The sequence below is a fragment of the Schistocerca nitens genome, chromosome 5, assembly GCF_023898315.1.
Source record: "Schistocerca nitens isolate TAMUIC-IGC-003100 chromosome 5, iqSchNite1.1, whole genome shotgun sequence".
NCBI classification, from domain to species: Eukaryota; Metazoa; Arthropoda; class Insecta; order Orthoptera; family Acrididae; genus Schistocerca; species Schistocerca nitens.
Window position 1 is genome coordinate 627,379,699 of NC_064618.1, and position 14,807 is coordinate 627,394,505.

Below are 14,807 nucleotides of genomic sequence, written 5' to 3' on the forward strand. Positions count from 1 at the left end.
ATACGTTCTTTCACTAATAGCATCCTTACCATATGTACTTGAGAGCATTCGATGAGACTCAGCCGCTGTTTTCTTCATATTGAAACAAAACAGTAACACCTCCCGCAAATGACGAGAGTTAGGCTCGTAAACTGACATTTTCAATCAAGAACAACTTCATGTTGCAGACACAAATCGACTAATGTTTGAATGAAGTTATGTTGACCAAGGTCCAAGCTAACTGCCTGACATCTGTGATCTGTTTCTTTTGACCACTACTTACCGTTGTCCTACCTATCGGCAAATGGCGGAAGCATATTCTTTATGCGTGCTTTTATTTTAATTATTGGTTTTAGTTGGTTTAGCTTAATTCCTCATTTCCTTTTATCTTTCCTCTCCTGAAAACCTGGGAAATATAAATATTTCATTTCAAACACTTCTGGAGAACAATAGATGTATTCTGCAGCGGTAATCTCGCAGAAATTCCTCGTCGTTATCTGCTGCGCCTGAAATCTCTAAAGCCTTTACTCACCAGGAAGATCGTTCGGCACAACTGTGTGCTATGTTGTTTTATGAGTCTGGAAGATAGGTCCAAAGATTTAGTAAGTTAAAATTTATTAATTTGGAGGTAATTTCTCAACGAATTCTGACTGTGGAAAATGCAGGTTCACACTATCATTCCAAACTTCACCTCCGAGCGATCTACATCTTGTAATATCTGTACCATGATAATTAACTAATTATGGTATGGAGATATATGTGCCTTGAATACTTGATGTTATTTACTGGATTTTATTTCGTTCAAAAAACTATTTGAACATTCACTATATACCGTAATGGCGTGTCTCAACAATACACACCCTCCCCTCTTCTCACACATCCGATCTCTCCATTTCCTTCTCAAAGAGTCCCTAAAACAAATCTTTCGTTCCTTAAGACACAGAGATGCGTTCATAGCGTGGAACATCTGATTCTTGCAGTCAATATATGTCGTTCACCACAATATCAATTCATCACATCCAAATTAGAGTTTTGGACACATTGGTACACCATAGTGGGTATTCATTACCGAAGTACCAAAACAATCATGCCATGATTTACTGCACTTGTCCACAAAATATGTCTTCTCTAGAACAACAATTGGTCTCACAATTATTTTTCTTTTATCCAGTGGCACCAACAAAGGGAACTTCATCTTAATACTGATGACTGAAATGCCGGCAGAGGCATTGTGGTTAAGCAGAAAATAAAACATCTGTGACTATAATGAAAGACATTATATCAGAGTCTGTTGGTGTTGATAGTTCTATCTTCACTGCTGAAAATGCAGATGTCATGGTATTTGTGACAGCATTAGCCTCTTATATCTATTTCCAGAAGAGTGGGAGGGTTAACTTTCCCAGTGAGCTGCACTTTTCAACATACTTCATCTCATGCACCAAATGCTTAAATAAGTTGTTACCTGAACGCTCCTTTTATGTACAATGAATGTTGCCTACTGAATATTCAGTCACTGTTAAGTATTATGAATCAGGGTCTGACTAGTCTGTACCCTGAACCTGTGTGCCTTCTTCCTCCAACTTAATTCAGAATTTGCCTCAAGGCTGCAGATAAAGCTGTTCTCATTCACGCCACCACATTAATAAGAAGTGAGATTCAATTCACCTTCTTTTATCATCTTCAGAATTACAACTCGGTACATGATAAATGGGGACAACCACTAACTCGCATACTGCCTCTCTTTACTACATACATAACAGATCTGATATTCAACTCGTTAATTAACAATTACAATACATTTATTATCTTTAACATCCCATGTTCTTAGATTTCATGGAAAGCTTTCTTCCACACCACTTCATAGTTTTGTCTTCACTGCTGAAAATGCAGATATCATGGTATTTGTGACAGCATTAGCCTCTTCTCAGAATATCTATTTCCAGAAGAGAAAAGATGTCTTGACCGCACATTCATCTTTAATTATTATGCAAGCGTTACATAATTACACACAATAGCTTCACTATCACTTCCAGTTTTTCACTGCGGTAAGTGTTTCTTTGTTGTTGGTTTTATCATTAACACACATTTCATTACACATTATCACAAAAATCTCTGTCTTGGAGAAGATAAATATTATCTATAATTCTAGAATCAACCATCAGAACACTCTGAGATTACATTGCATCCTCAGAAACAGGTAAATTACTTAACTTAAATAATTCTTTTTAATCAGTCTATAGGAAATGCTCTCTTATTCAGGGTCTCTATCCTTATGCAAATAATAATACTCTACAACATTTCTCAACACTGCCCTTCCAGGGGTCGAGTACTGTTTCCTCTAAATTCATAGCCTCGCTAACTTTTTTTTTTTTACCTCTCTTGCCATAAAGTAGTTGGGGTCCACCCTTCCTTGAGTCCACCCAAAACTCGTATAAGTTCCCTTCTCTGTGGTAACTTTTCCATAAACTCCCATCAAGTGCAAAACACAGCTTCTTCACTATTATTTTGAGTGCTCCACTACTTCTTCCTGCTGATTTACTTTTTCCTCTCTGTACATCCCCCACCAGACTCTTACAGACTCCTGATTTTATCAGGACAGTTGTCCTGCCTGATGGTTCTTCCTGTCGCTACTCTCCTCCAAAACCATTTACTCTACATCTTAGCTTGTCACTCTTGTCTTTGGATTATTCTGGGGGGGGGGGGGGGGGAGGAGAACTATTTTGTTCGTATGATATTTACCCACATCTGCTTGAGATCATGTGCATGATTGTACACTGTGTGTGTGTGTGTGTGTGTGTGTGTGTGTGTGTGTGTGTGTGTGTGCACGTGTGTGTGCGCGGGCGGGCGGGCGGGCAGGCGCGCGCCTCCGTGCGCACTGTTCCTTGTCCAGGTCACTGAGGTAAACTTTATAATCTCTCCACAATGAATATTTCTGTTGACATGGCAACTAGGAAGGGTCTCAATGATGGAGACATAGGAATATGGCAAGAAGGAAATCAGACTTGGTTCTCAAGTTGAGAAGTAAGAAAGTGAAAAAATTAGAATCAGTGTGTTGGACCTGAAGAAGGAAGGAAGATAGACAGTATCTCTTCCCCCCACCCCCACCCCACCTACCCCAGGACACCCTCCTTGCCAGGTTCATCATCAGGACACTGGAGGCCGGAAAGTGGTCGATGTGCCCTACAGAATAATATCCTGATTTCACCCGAGCAGGCCCCAACTCTGCTGAGGAATGCGTATACAGAATAAAAAATAGTGCTGTGTTAATTGTGTGTGTGTGTGTGGGGGGGGGTCCTTCTCTGCCTCTATCACGCCTTAGTGCGCTTGAAATTGGACTATGGAAGCATAGTTTATTCCTCTGCTCAGCTGTCTATCCTTCGGCGTCACGACTCTGTCCGCCACCGTGGATTACGTTTAGCGTCTAGAGCTTTTTACACCAGCCCTATGGAAAGCCTTTATGCTGAGACTGCTGAACCTCCGCTGTCCAATCAGCGAGCTGTCCTTCTGAGTCATTATGCTAGCCATTTATCTTCCACACCTGCTAATCCGGCCCATGACATTTTTTCGACGCCCCCTTGGAAAAGAGAACCACTTGTATGAATGTCAAGAGCTCTGATGGAAACCCAGTTCTAAGCAATGAAGGAAAAGCAGAAAGGTGGAAGGAGTATATAGAGGGTCTATACAAGGGCGACATACTTGAGGACAATATTATGGAAATGGAAGAGAATGTAGATGAAGACGAAATGGGAGATACAATACTGCGTGAAGGGTTTGACAGAGCACTGAAAGACCTGAGTCCAAACAAGGCCCCGGGAGTAGACAACATTCCTTTAGAACTACTGACGGCCTTGGGAGAGCCAGTCCTGATAAAACTCTACCATCTGGTGAGCAACATGTATGAGACAGGCGAAATACCCTCAGACTTCAAGAATATAATAATTTCAATCCCAAAAAAAGCAGGTGTTGACAGATGTGAAAATTACCAAACAATCAGTTTAATTAGCCACAGCTGCAAAATACTAACATGAATTCTTTACAGACGAATGGAAAAACTAGTAGAAGCCAACCTTGGGGAAGATTAGTTAGGATTCCGTAGAAATATTGGAACATGTGAGACAATACTGACCTTACAGCTTATCTTAGAAGAAAAATTAAGGAAAGGCAAACCTACGTTTCTAGCATTTGTAGACTTAGAGAAAGCTTTTGACAATGTTAACTGGAATACTCTTTCAAATTCTTAAGTTGGCAGGGGTAAAATACAGGGAGAGAAAGGCTATTTACAATTTGTACAGAAACCAGATGGCAGTTATAAGAATCGAGGGGCATGAAAGGGAAGCAGTGGTTGGGAAGGGAGTGAGACAGGGTTGTAGCCTCCCCCCGATGTTATTCAATCTGTATATTGAGCAAGCAGTAAAGGAAACAAAAGAAAAATTCGGAGTAGGTATTAAAATCCATGGAGAAGAAATAAAAACTTTGAGGTTCGCTGATGACATTGTAATTCTGTCAGAGACAGCAAAGGACTTGGAAGAGCAGTTGAACGGAATGGACAGTGTCTTGAAAGGAGGATATAAGATGAACATCAACAAAAGCAAAACGAGGATAATGGAATGTAGTCAAATTAAATCGGGTGATGCTGAGGGAATTAGATTAGGAAATGAGACACTTAAAGTAGTAAAAGAGTTTTGCTATTTGGGGAGAAAAATAACTGATGATGGTCAAAGTAGAGAGGATATAAAATGTAGACTGGCAATGGCAAGGAAAGCGTTTCTGAGGAAGAGAAATTTGTTAACATTGAGTATAGATTTAAGTGTCAGGAAGTCGTTTCTGAAAGTATTTGTATGGAGTGTAGCCATGTATGGAAGTGAAACATGGACGATAAATAGTTTGGACAAGAAGAGAATAGAAGCTTTCGAAATGTGGCGCTACAGAAGAATGCTGAAGATTAGATGGGTAGATCACGTAACTAATGAGGAGGTATTGAATAGGATTGGGGAGAAGAGAAGTTTGTGGCACAACTTGACTAGAAGAAGGGATCGGTTGGTAGGACATGTTTTGAGGCATCAAGGGATCACAAATTTAGCATTGGAGGGCAGCATGGAGGGTAAAAATCGTAGACGGAGACCAAGAGATGAATGCATTAAGCAGATTCAGAAGGATGTAGGTTGCAGTAAGTACTGGGAGATGAAGAAGCTTGCTCAGGATAGAGTAGCGTGGAGAGCTGCAACAAACCTGTCTCAGGACTGAAGACTACAACAACAACAACAACAACAACAACTTGGATTTAGGCTATGCAGGCCGCCCTTCCTCTCTACTACTACAGGAGTCCGCTTCTGTCAACTGGTACGTTCTCTTCCCTCCCACTTTCCTAAAACTTGCTTGACAACTTGGGGTACTGCACTGCCTTGGCTCCGGCCCCGCACCTGCCTGCTCCGTGACCTTTGTCAGTTTCCCAAGGATGGTACCCCTTCTCTTGTTTATCATCAGGCATTTGCTGCTCTATGTGCACAAATGGAGAATGCCACATTTATTTACACTGATGGCTCAAAAACATCATTTTGTGTTGGGAGTGGCTATATTGTTGGCGACACCCCTAATCGATTTCGGCTTCCCGACCAGTGTTCGGTTTTTATTGCGGAGCTTGACGCTCTTCTCCAGGCTGTCCAATACATCCATCGCCATTAGTGGATAGAGTATATTATATGCTCAGATTCGCTCAGCTCTCTCCTCAGTCTCCAAGCTCTCTACCCTGTCCACCCTCTGGTCCACCGGATTCAGGACCGCCTCCACTTGCTCCACATTGGGGGGGGGGGGGGGTGTCTGTGGTGTTCCTCTGCATCCCAGGACATATTGGTATCCGTGGAAACGAGGCGGCCGATATAGGGGCCAAGGCTGCAGTCTCTTCTTCAGCCTGTTGTTCGCACGGTTCCCTTCAGCCGATCTACAATGTGTTTCATGTCGTCATGTTACTCTTCTATGGCATGCACATTGGTCGACACTTTCCAATAATATATTGCGGGACGTGAAAGCCCTTCCCTGTGCTTGGACCTCTTCCTCCCGAACTCGTCGTTGTAGGGAGGAGGTAATTTTAACTAGACTCCGGATAGGGCACTGTCTTTTTAGCCATCAACATCTTTTAAGTGACGATCCTCCTCCCCTTTGTTCCCACTGCTCTCAACTGTGGACGGTGAGACACCTTTTACTTGAGTGCCCCTATTTTACTCTGTTATGCGCCCGTCTACAGCTGTCGCCTGATATATCTTCCCTTTTAGCAGATGACACGCGATCAGCCGATCGCTTTCTTGAGTTTATTAGTGTCAGTGAGATGATGCCAGTCATTTGAAGCTCTTTTTGGGGACAAACAACCCCCCTTCTCTAGTGGTTTTTTAAGCTTTGCTTCTGTTTTTAGTTTTCACACTTTTTTTTGAGTTTTGCTCCCATTGCTGCTGGTTTCCTGTTTGGTTTTTTTTTTACCATTTCCTAAGTCACAGACTGGATGCTAATGACCGTAGCAGTTTTGCACCCTAAAACCATAACAAACAAAAAAAAGTCATTATTGTGAAATCTATGGTATTATTTAGGACTTACATAAGCAGATTGAAGTGATGAATGAAAATTTGTACCAATGCTTGAATTCAAACCCAGGTCCCCTGCTCACTAGGCGGATGCGCGAACCAGTAAGCACAACTGCGCAGACTATCATAGCACATCTCCCTCCTCAGTACACCATGCCAAGGTGGCATGGTGCTTAGCACATCTTCCTAGTGAGCAGGAGACCCGGGTTTGAATCTTGGCATTGAACAGATATTCGTTTGTTGCTCCAGTCTGCATATATACATCATAGGTGTTTGAGGTCTTAAAAGGTTTCTGGGGCCATATGCATCTATATGACCTGGAGGTTTACTATAGTTGCAAACGATTCTGATATTGCTAGTCACCAGCCACATAATGAGTCATAAGTTTTAGATTACATGTTAGTCCTATATGATGTAAATATAAATGAGAAGACAGCAGAGAACAGGCTGAATTGAAATTCATAATTTGAAGCATTGAGATCAGCATTAATCTGGTAAGTAGAAACTGAGATTGTCCTGTCAGAACATGTACCCTGGGATCAATAACACTGTGTGTAACTGCTCACAGCCTACAAAGTATCTTCAGGTCTACTCTTCATGGAGCTTGAGTAGATGTCAGTTTCCACTCAACAAATCAAGCCATCTGTTGAGAAAGTAAATTAAAGATAATACCACACTGGAAAAGCATGAGTGGGTGAGAAGCCGTTACATGAACAATGAAAGACAATCACTTTATAGTGGAGGTACTGAATGTTTTACTGTACAGGCACATAATTAAGAACTGGGCTGTCATAGTTTGGCATGTGAACTTTCACTCCGCTTCATTAAACTATTAGAAAGTGATATGGGAAAAGGAATAGAGGGGTAAAAATTCAAAATGAAATAATATTACACTGAAATCTTGTGGTGATTGGTACAGGAGAAGTTAAATGCACTGCCACAATTTTGGAGGCCACCAGCCGAAACAAAGTGGCATGTTTTCCAACACCACAGAACGACGTCACATTTCAAGGAGAATTTAATTGAAAGCAGCTAGAGCTGCTGAAGTCTACACTTGCAAACAACAACTCCAGCCTTTAGATATTTAGTCATTCTGTTAAGAGTTCTAATATTATAAAAATGAAGACAAGTCATAACATGTCTGGAAAACTCATCATCTTTCTCCATAACACCGAAGCTTGGATAGTACGTAGTTCATTATTTCTCTGATACTGACTGTTTTTGACTGCAACTGTGACATTCTTTTATTTGAATGACCTCTCTGTCTTACAGTTACTTGTTTCACTTTAGGTAACTTGTTTACTGCATAAGTGTACCATTTTATTGACTAGAAAGAATGAAAAATCATTCAGCTTTACCAGTAAAAACTATTGGTTTTTATCGTTAACTTATGCAGTTTTTTCTATTTTTAATAGTGTTTTCCTCCCTTCCAGACCAGCAGCACCTCACTTGCTGCTTTTCGCCCTCACTGGTGCTACGATGGAGGATTGTCGATGTTTGCATCTGGACAGTCAGAGGAATAGTACTGCATTGCATCACACTATGCTTGCTTAGTTTGAAGAGTCTGGCTGTTTGTGTGACTGAGTGTACATACTATATTTTTGTGTGTCATTATGTAAAGATATGCACATTTTTAAGAATTTTTAATTATTCTTTAGTGTGTGTGTGTGTGTGTGTGTGTGTGTGTGTGTGTGTGTGTGAACCATTGAAATTGATCTCCTATAATTTTCTATAGTATTTGCAGTGGAAGCTGAATTGTTTTCATGTGGTCACTTGGCAGTCAGCAAAAGTGAACATTCAGATAAATGAAGAGTATTAAAAGCAGTCTTTCAGTTTAAAGCAATGTGATAAATAATACAATGGCTTTCTCTGTATAAGTGAATCTCGTTAAATAAGTTTAACACTTTATGCAGTAAAAATTACACAAAGCACATTCTGTTGCTATTGCTACACCTTCAGTGAATGAAGTTTTAAAAGCTTAAAAGGTATTTAAGTAGTGAAACCAGATTGATTGTAAAACGTGTTCAATTATTTAAATATTTATCTGTGTATTTTTTATTTAGTTATTATACTCTACTTAGAAAATATATGATTCTTGATAGTGTGTGTGTGTGTGTGTGTGTGTGTGTGTGTGTGTGTGTGTGCGCGCGCGTGCGTGCGTGCGTGCGCGCGCATGTGTGTGCGTGCGTGCGTGCGAGAGAGAGAGAGAGAGAGAGAGAGAGAGAGAGAGAGATGAGAGAGAGAGTTGTGTGTGTTTGGTGTGTGAGAATATTTTAGAACTTTATTGCACATACTATTTAAATGTCTTGTCTTAAATTTGGTGGAACCCTTCTGCCCCACCCCTCCAGCTCCCTTGGGCCTCTGTAGGCATTTGGAATTGCTTCAGTAGCATCACTGGCTGTGAATTTTCTGTGACTTGTATTTTGGTGGCCCTTGCACATAACTAGTTTGGAAGACATATGATATATCTGTATCATGGCATAAAGTGTTAAGTGTTTAATATATTATACTCCCTGTTTGCTTTGTTGTGTAAAGGAATAGTTGTCTATCAAACATGTGCTATCTCAGATTTTCAGACTTCATCCAACACTGTATTTTTGTTAAGATATTGGTACTTGTAACATCAACTGGCTGACTTCAATTTTTGTGTTTCTTTTATAATAGTGTTGAGAGATTCTGTTACTTCTGAGTTATGGATAAAAGAATGAATCATTGCCAGTAAGTGCTTGAAAATTCTGGAATTGATACACTATAATTCAAACATAAATATATTTTCATTGAAGTGGAATCAGGATACAGCTTATGGCAGCACATTAAGAGAGAAATTTTTTAATTTGGGGAACTGATCCATCTCTTCCTGTTAAATTAAGAAAAGGAAGGAAAAATGTGCAAAATGAAAAATGACTGCATTAGCATCATGCTAAACTATTTTCCTTTCTTATTTCTCCTTATTAGCTGAGATTTTTAAAGTATGATCCATCTCTTCCTGTTAAATTAAGAAAAGGAAGGAAAAATGTGCAAAATGAAAAATGACTGCATTAGCATCATGCTAAACTATTTTCCTTTCTTATTTCTCCTTATTAGCTGAGATTTTTAAAGTATGCTATACACGTCCATGTTATGATTTTAGTTTTTGATGATTACTGATATTTTGTAAAAGTCAATGTTTGTTAATCTTTAAATAATTTCTTGTTTTATGGGCCCTGTTGCCCACAAATAAACCGTTATTTGTATTATTTGTCTGGCTAGGCATGTCTTATGCTTCTCTAAAAAGGCACTGTTTTCATTTATACATTTGGAAAATTGTTAAGGATTAATAAAGACCACTACAGTGCAGGTAGTTAACAAACAATATGGTATACCTAACTAAATAAGTCTACAGATTTTCTGAACTTAGAGGTGATCAAAATTGGAAAGTTATGACAGTATTATTTTGTTCATCTCAGTTTCCATTGAAACATGTATGGTTTACATAAAGTGTATTTTGTATTGTAGTAATTTAGATGCACATATTAATGAAACTGTATGTCCCCACTTTATTTAAAAGCATTTAACCATGTATATCAACATTATACATTTCTACCAAAGAATAAGTCATGAAAGCAAGTTGCTCAAAAAAGTTTTAGACTAACGCACATTTTAAACATTTTATTAAGGGTAGAATACAGGCATTTTAATACCCCTACCCCATGGAGCTTGGTGCTGAATAAACAGACAAATCACAGATGCCTCATAAAATATACCGGTTTGATTGACTACGCTCTCTGTTGGCACGGTGAGGAGCAACTCTCGCTCTGGTATCTTCAACAAATTTCCATGAAATTGTTTTCTGTGAATTAAGTTGTAGTGTTGAGTTGTTTAGCTGGTGTACGGGCAGTAGCAAAGCAGGAATTGTACTTTTATGTCACAAATAAATCAAGAATAACAGGGTAAGTTATGTGGATGATGGAGAAGAGATCTCCTAAGTATGGATTGATTTTTAGGTTTGTAGTCTTTAAGACCAATTACCTGTCCTTAGCACATCCAGTATTTTTCATAACATTGAGAAATTGCTTCAGAAATACTCACCTAATAAATTTCCTTAAATTGTATTGACAAAAACAGTATCAAGTTTGCTTCTGAAAAATGCAGAGAGAAATGCAGCTGTATGACTTAAAAGCATAAAGCAAGATAAAAATATATTAACGGCTTTGGAACTCCATGGCATACATTGAATTCTAAATGGAAAAATTGAATGAAGAGACCTAATCTTGATTCATTAATGTAAATAAACAACGTAACTGCATCAGTCTCTCACAGGCAGTCTGCCAGAACTAAACTGAAAGAGGAAAAAAGGTACATGAATACCAGTTTCTGTAAATGCAGTGCAAAATACATGCATTGTGTGACTATTCAGTTATCACTGATATAAATATTTTATCCGTCTGTTTCATAATGTTTCAGGATTTTGATACTGTATTTAAAATGTATATATTTGGCTAGCAAATGTTGCTCATGACATTTTATGAAATTGTGTGTTGGCAGGTGGGGAAAATAAAAGAGTTCCTCTTATCAGTCTGATTTCTTACGTATGATAGAACGAAAGAACAAGACCATTTACCACCCCTCCCTTCCCCAGTATTTTTGTGTTTGATTAAAGTTTGTCTGTGTTTGTACAAGTACACTGTAGTTTGGTACGCTACTAAACTTCGTCCAATTTCAGAACATATTTCAGTAACACTTTTATGTCACCAACCACATTTGGTTGGTTTTATTAACTGAAAAGTTTAGATATTAGTTTGAATAACCAGTATATTTTTCAAATCTTTAATTTTGTGGTCTTTCTGCTATCAAAGCCTCTCAAATTACTTTAGAAGGTTTCAGAAATATTTGATACTGTGAGTGTGTTGGGGAAAACTAAATGATTTATTGCAGCTTAGTTTTCAGAAGAAAAGATAATAGTAGTAATATAGGTTCCAGATTGGGGTAATTGATTCAAACAGATAATTAAAATTTCAGTTTGATTATGTAATTTCTTCATGCAACATGTCTGTAAAAAAAAGAAAAGAAAAAAATTTAGCTTTATTGGTTGTGCATTTCAGAGCACTAGATCAGTAGTACAGTATTACCTGCTTATGCCATCTTAAGTTACAGACTTCATCAAATTTCATTTTAACTGCTCTGTTGTTTATTGTAATTGTGTTTTTACTATTATCATTGTTGTTATTGTTTTGTGGCATTATTCCTGTTATTTTGTGCAACATGTCATACAGACCTTAGGCAAACTTCCTCCCACACAGTCTTCATAATACTAGCATGCTTCCCAGTGAATATGTGTGTGTGTGTGTGTGTGTGTGTGTGTGTGTTTTCCAATTTTTCTCAACTAAAAGTATTTAGAGCCTCACTTTAAAAAGAAAACTTTCCAGTCTGCTGTTAATTTCAATTATTCACATAAAACTAAGAGATTTACCTTAATTTTTATGAGGATTACAATACAGAATCTGATGTATTTTTGCATCTTATCTTCATACAGTGGATATATTATGCAATTAATTAAATTACAGTGGTGCATTAAATGGTTTATGTTAGAATTATAGACTTTTCAGGCTGGTATTGTGCTGTGTGCAGTGTCCAGTGTGAAATTGAACTAATTTCAGTTACACAAGGAGGCATGTTGGAACATTTACTATAATTGTAGTCATCATAATGTCAACTGTGTCAGTGTGCATAAGGAAATGCCTGTCTTTAACTTCATTCATATTTCTTCTACAGTTCATTTTGATATGCAGTCCAAAAGCATCATATTGTGATCCCTTTCAACAGGCAAAGATTTAGTTATATATTGATACATTATTTCAAATTAAAAAAAAAAAAAATTAAAATCACTTGACAATTTTAAATACCAGTGAAACATAATTTCATATGTAGTTTTGCCTTTTTTCTTAATCTTGTCAAGATATTTTGGCCACTCTATACTGCAGTATGATGTATTGGAAAAATAAGAATTTCCACCTGATAAATGTTCTGACAAATATAAATGTTGTTATTTTTTCCTTTTTTTGTATTATACTATCATTAAATGACGTATTTCTTTACTCATGGAATTGATGCCTTAAAATCACGTTTCAACACTTGCTACTGTGTAGCAGTTATTTATTTACTGGAACTGCTAGTTTTAAATTTATATAAACTAAATGTTATACAACACTTTTCTTATTTGTTAGTGTGTAAAACTGTATAAATGTGCTTTCAATATCAACAGAAATTGTAAAATGTCAGAAGAAAAAACATGGGCCATAGTGATGGGGTGCACTTCATGAGCACCCTTTAATACTTGTTTCTGATCCATGCTACAATTTCACATTAGTATCTGTAGACAGATACTTTTTCCCCCTCTCGCTAAATATTGTTCTGCTCTCTGCCTCCTCACGCAGCCCTGCTCCGCCCCCCCCCCCCCCCCCAAATCTTTCAGTCCACCTTCCCTTTTGTTCCCTTCCCTTGATGTGTTTGATAATTTTGTTCTTTCTAGGTGTAAGACAAGTCATTTTATATTTTTCTTATTTTATTTATAAACCCATTTTTATGTGTTTGTAAGTAAGAATAATTTAGAAGTCAGTGTTGCAAGATGCAATTTCTAACACATATGCATCATTTCTTTTCGGAATTATAACTTGGTTACAGATTTATTGTATTCACTGTCAACGGAACACAAAAATCAGTTTTAGTTGTAGAAAAAGGCACCTATACTGATGCTACAGCCCAGAAAAATTTTTTATGCCTTCTAATTTATTGTGACAAATTGAAAATAGAAAAATAAAATGCTAATGCACCTTGTACGGCAAACATGCTTTTATATATTTTTATATTCAGGGGCTGTACTGTGGCTAAACACAAAATGTTGTAAGATTGGGTGATGTGTTATATAATATCTCAAGACCTACATTGTGGATATGTATAAAACTGAAACCTGTAGGAAAAAATAACATTGTCATTATTATTTATGTGTACAGTTTGTCATCAATTTTTAACACCGAAATAACTGCAAGGTTCCAGAATGATTTTAATGGTAAGATTTACTAGCAGTTGTGTATCGCCTGTATAGTATGGTGAAGCACACCCAGTAATCACTCAAAGTGGTGGATACCCCAACGAATCCCACTACTGTGAATAACACAACTTTCAGTGTATGCAGTTATGACATGTAGCTCAAACACCTATCCATGGCAGACATCACTGTACCACACTACAGTGAAGCACTCACGTCTCGGCCACAAAATAACAGATTCAATGTTTATAACTCAAATCTGATACGTTGAAAAGAATAAAGATGTACAACGAAAATCATAAAAGAAGGTAATAGTGCCAAGCAGTCAGTTCCAAAACACTTCTTAGTCTTTTGGAAACTGAGGGCATAACATTGTTCGGTGTGAAAGACTACTCAGGTGGAGACATCAAGCATGGCAAATTCGCTCAAGGTTTTCAAGTAGATTAGGACTGGGTGGTGCACCACCAGAACCTTTGCGTTCTATCTCCTTTTGTATCTCCTGCACTGTTCTAATGAAAGCAGTACAGTAGTCTGCTTCATGTGATCTAGCTACTTATATCTATATCAGGGTGCTTAAAAAGTCATGATGTAACTGAATTGAGGTTTTTGGATTTTTCATTCAAATAAAAAAAAAAAAAAATGTAAAGAAAGAAAGAAAGAAAGAGATAGCTAATGGAATTGACATACTCTGTGTTTGTTGAGTCCCTGTTATAATTAAAATGTTAATAATATTAGAAATTTGCCACACACTCGTTCACTTGTTGATATCTGGTAAGACGTGCTGGGCGCTAATCTCTCTGATGGTATATCGTTGATTAGCAGGAAGAGATGAAATATTAACTCCACTGCATGTTGTCACAGCTCTCAGCTTAGACTTCGTCTCGTGCTGAGTGCTGACAGAAGATTATAACAGAATTTGTTTTTCCTAAAACCTAAACCTAAGCAAAAGAGATTATATATGGGGCAGTCAAATGAAAATGAGACAGATGGAAAAAAGTAAGTTAACTGTTTATTATTTCAAAAGTAACTGCTATAACTGTTGCTACATTTACCCCACTGTGAAACAAGATGTTCAGTGCATTTACGGAAAAATGTTTGCAGTTGCTTATGGAATCTGATTGTACCCAGATATGCACCTCTTCTTATGAAGCAAATTGATGGCCACAGATGTCTCTTTTTTAGGGCTGCACATATATGTTAATTGCATGGGGATAGATTGGGACTGTTTGGAG

At 37.8% G+C, this 14,807-nt stretch overlaps 1 protein-coding gene across 7 annotated transcripts in view; it reads left to right on the forward strand.

Annotated features, from left to right (window-relative positions):
- LOC126259291 (transmembrane and coiled-coil domains protein 2) overlaps positions 1-13,527 on the forward strand; it is a 181,141-nt gene extending 167,614 nt beyond the window's left edge. For 6 of the 7 annotated variants that reach the window (XM_049955951.1, XM_049955952.1, XM_049955945.1 and 3 more), the window contains one exon: positions 7,985-13,527. The gene's annotated coding sequence lies outside the window, so the exon portion shown is untranslated. Of the gene's footprint in view, positions 1-7,966 lie in introns of all 7 variants that reach the window. The other variant, XM_049955946.1, reaches the window with a different exon arrangement.
- Positions 13,528-14,807: the final 1,280 nt, after the last annotated feature.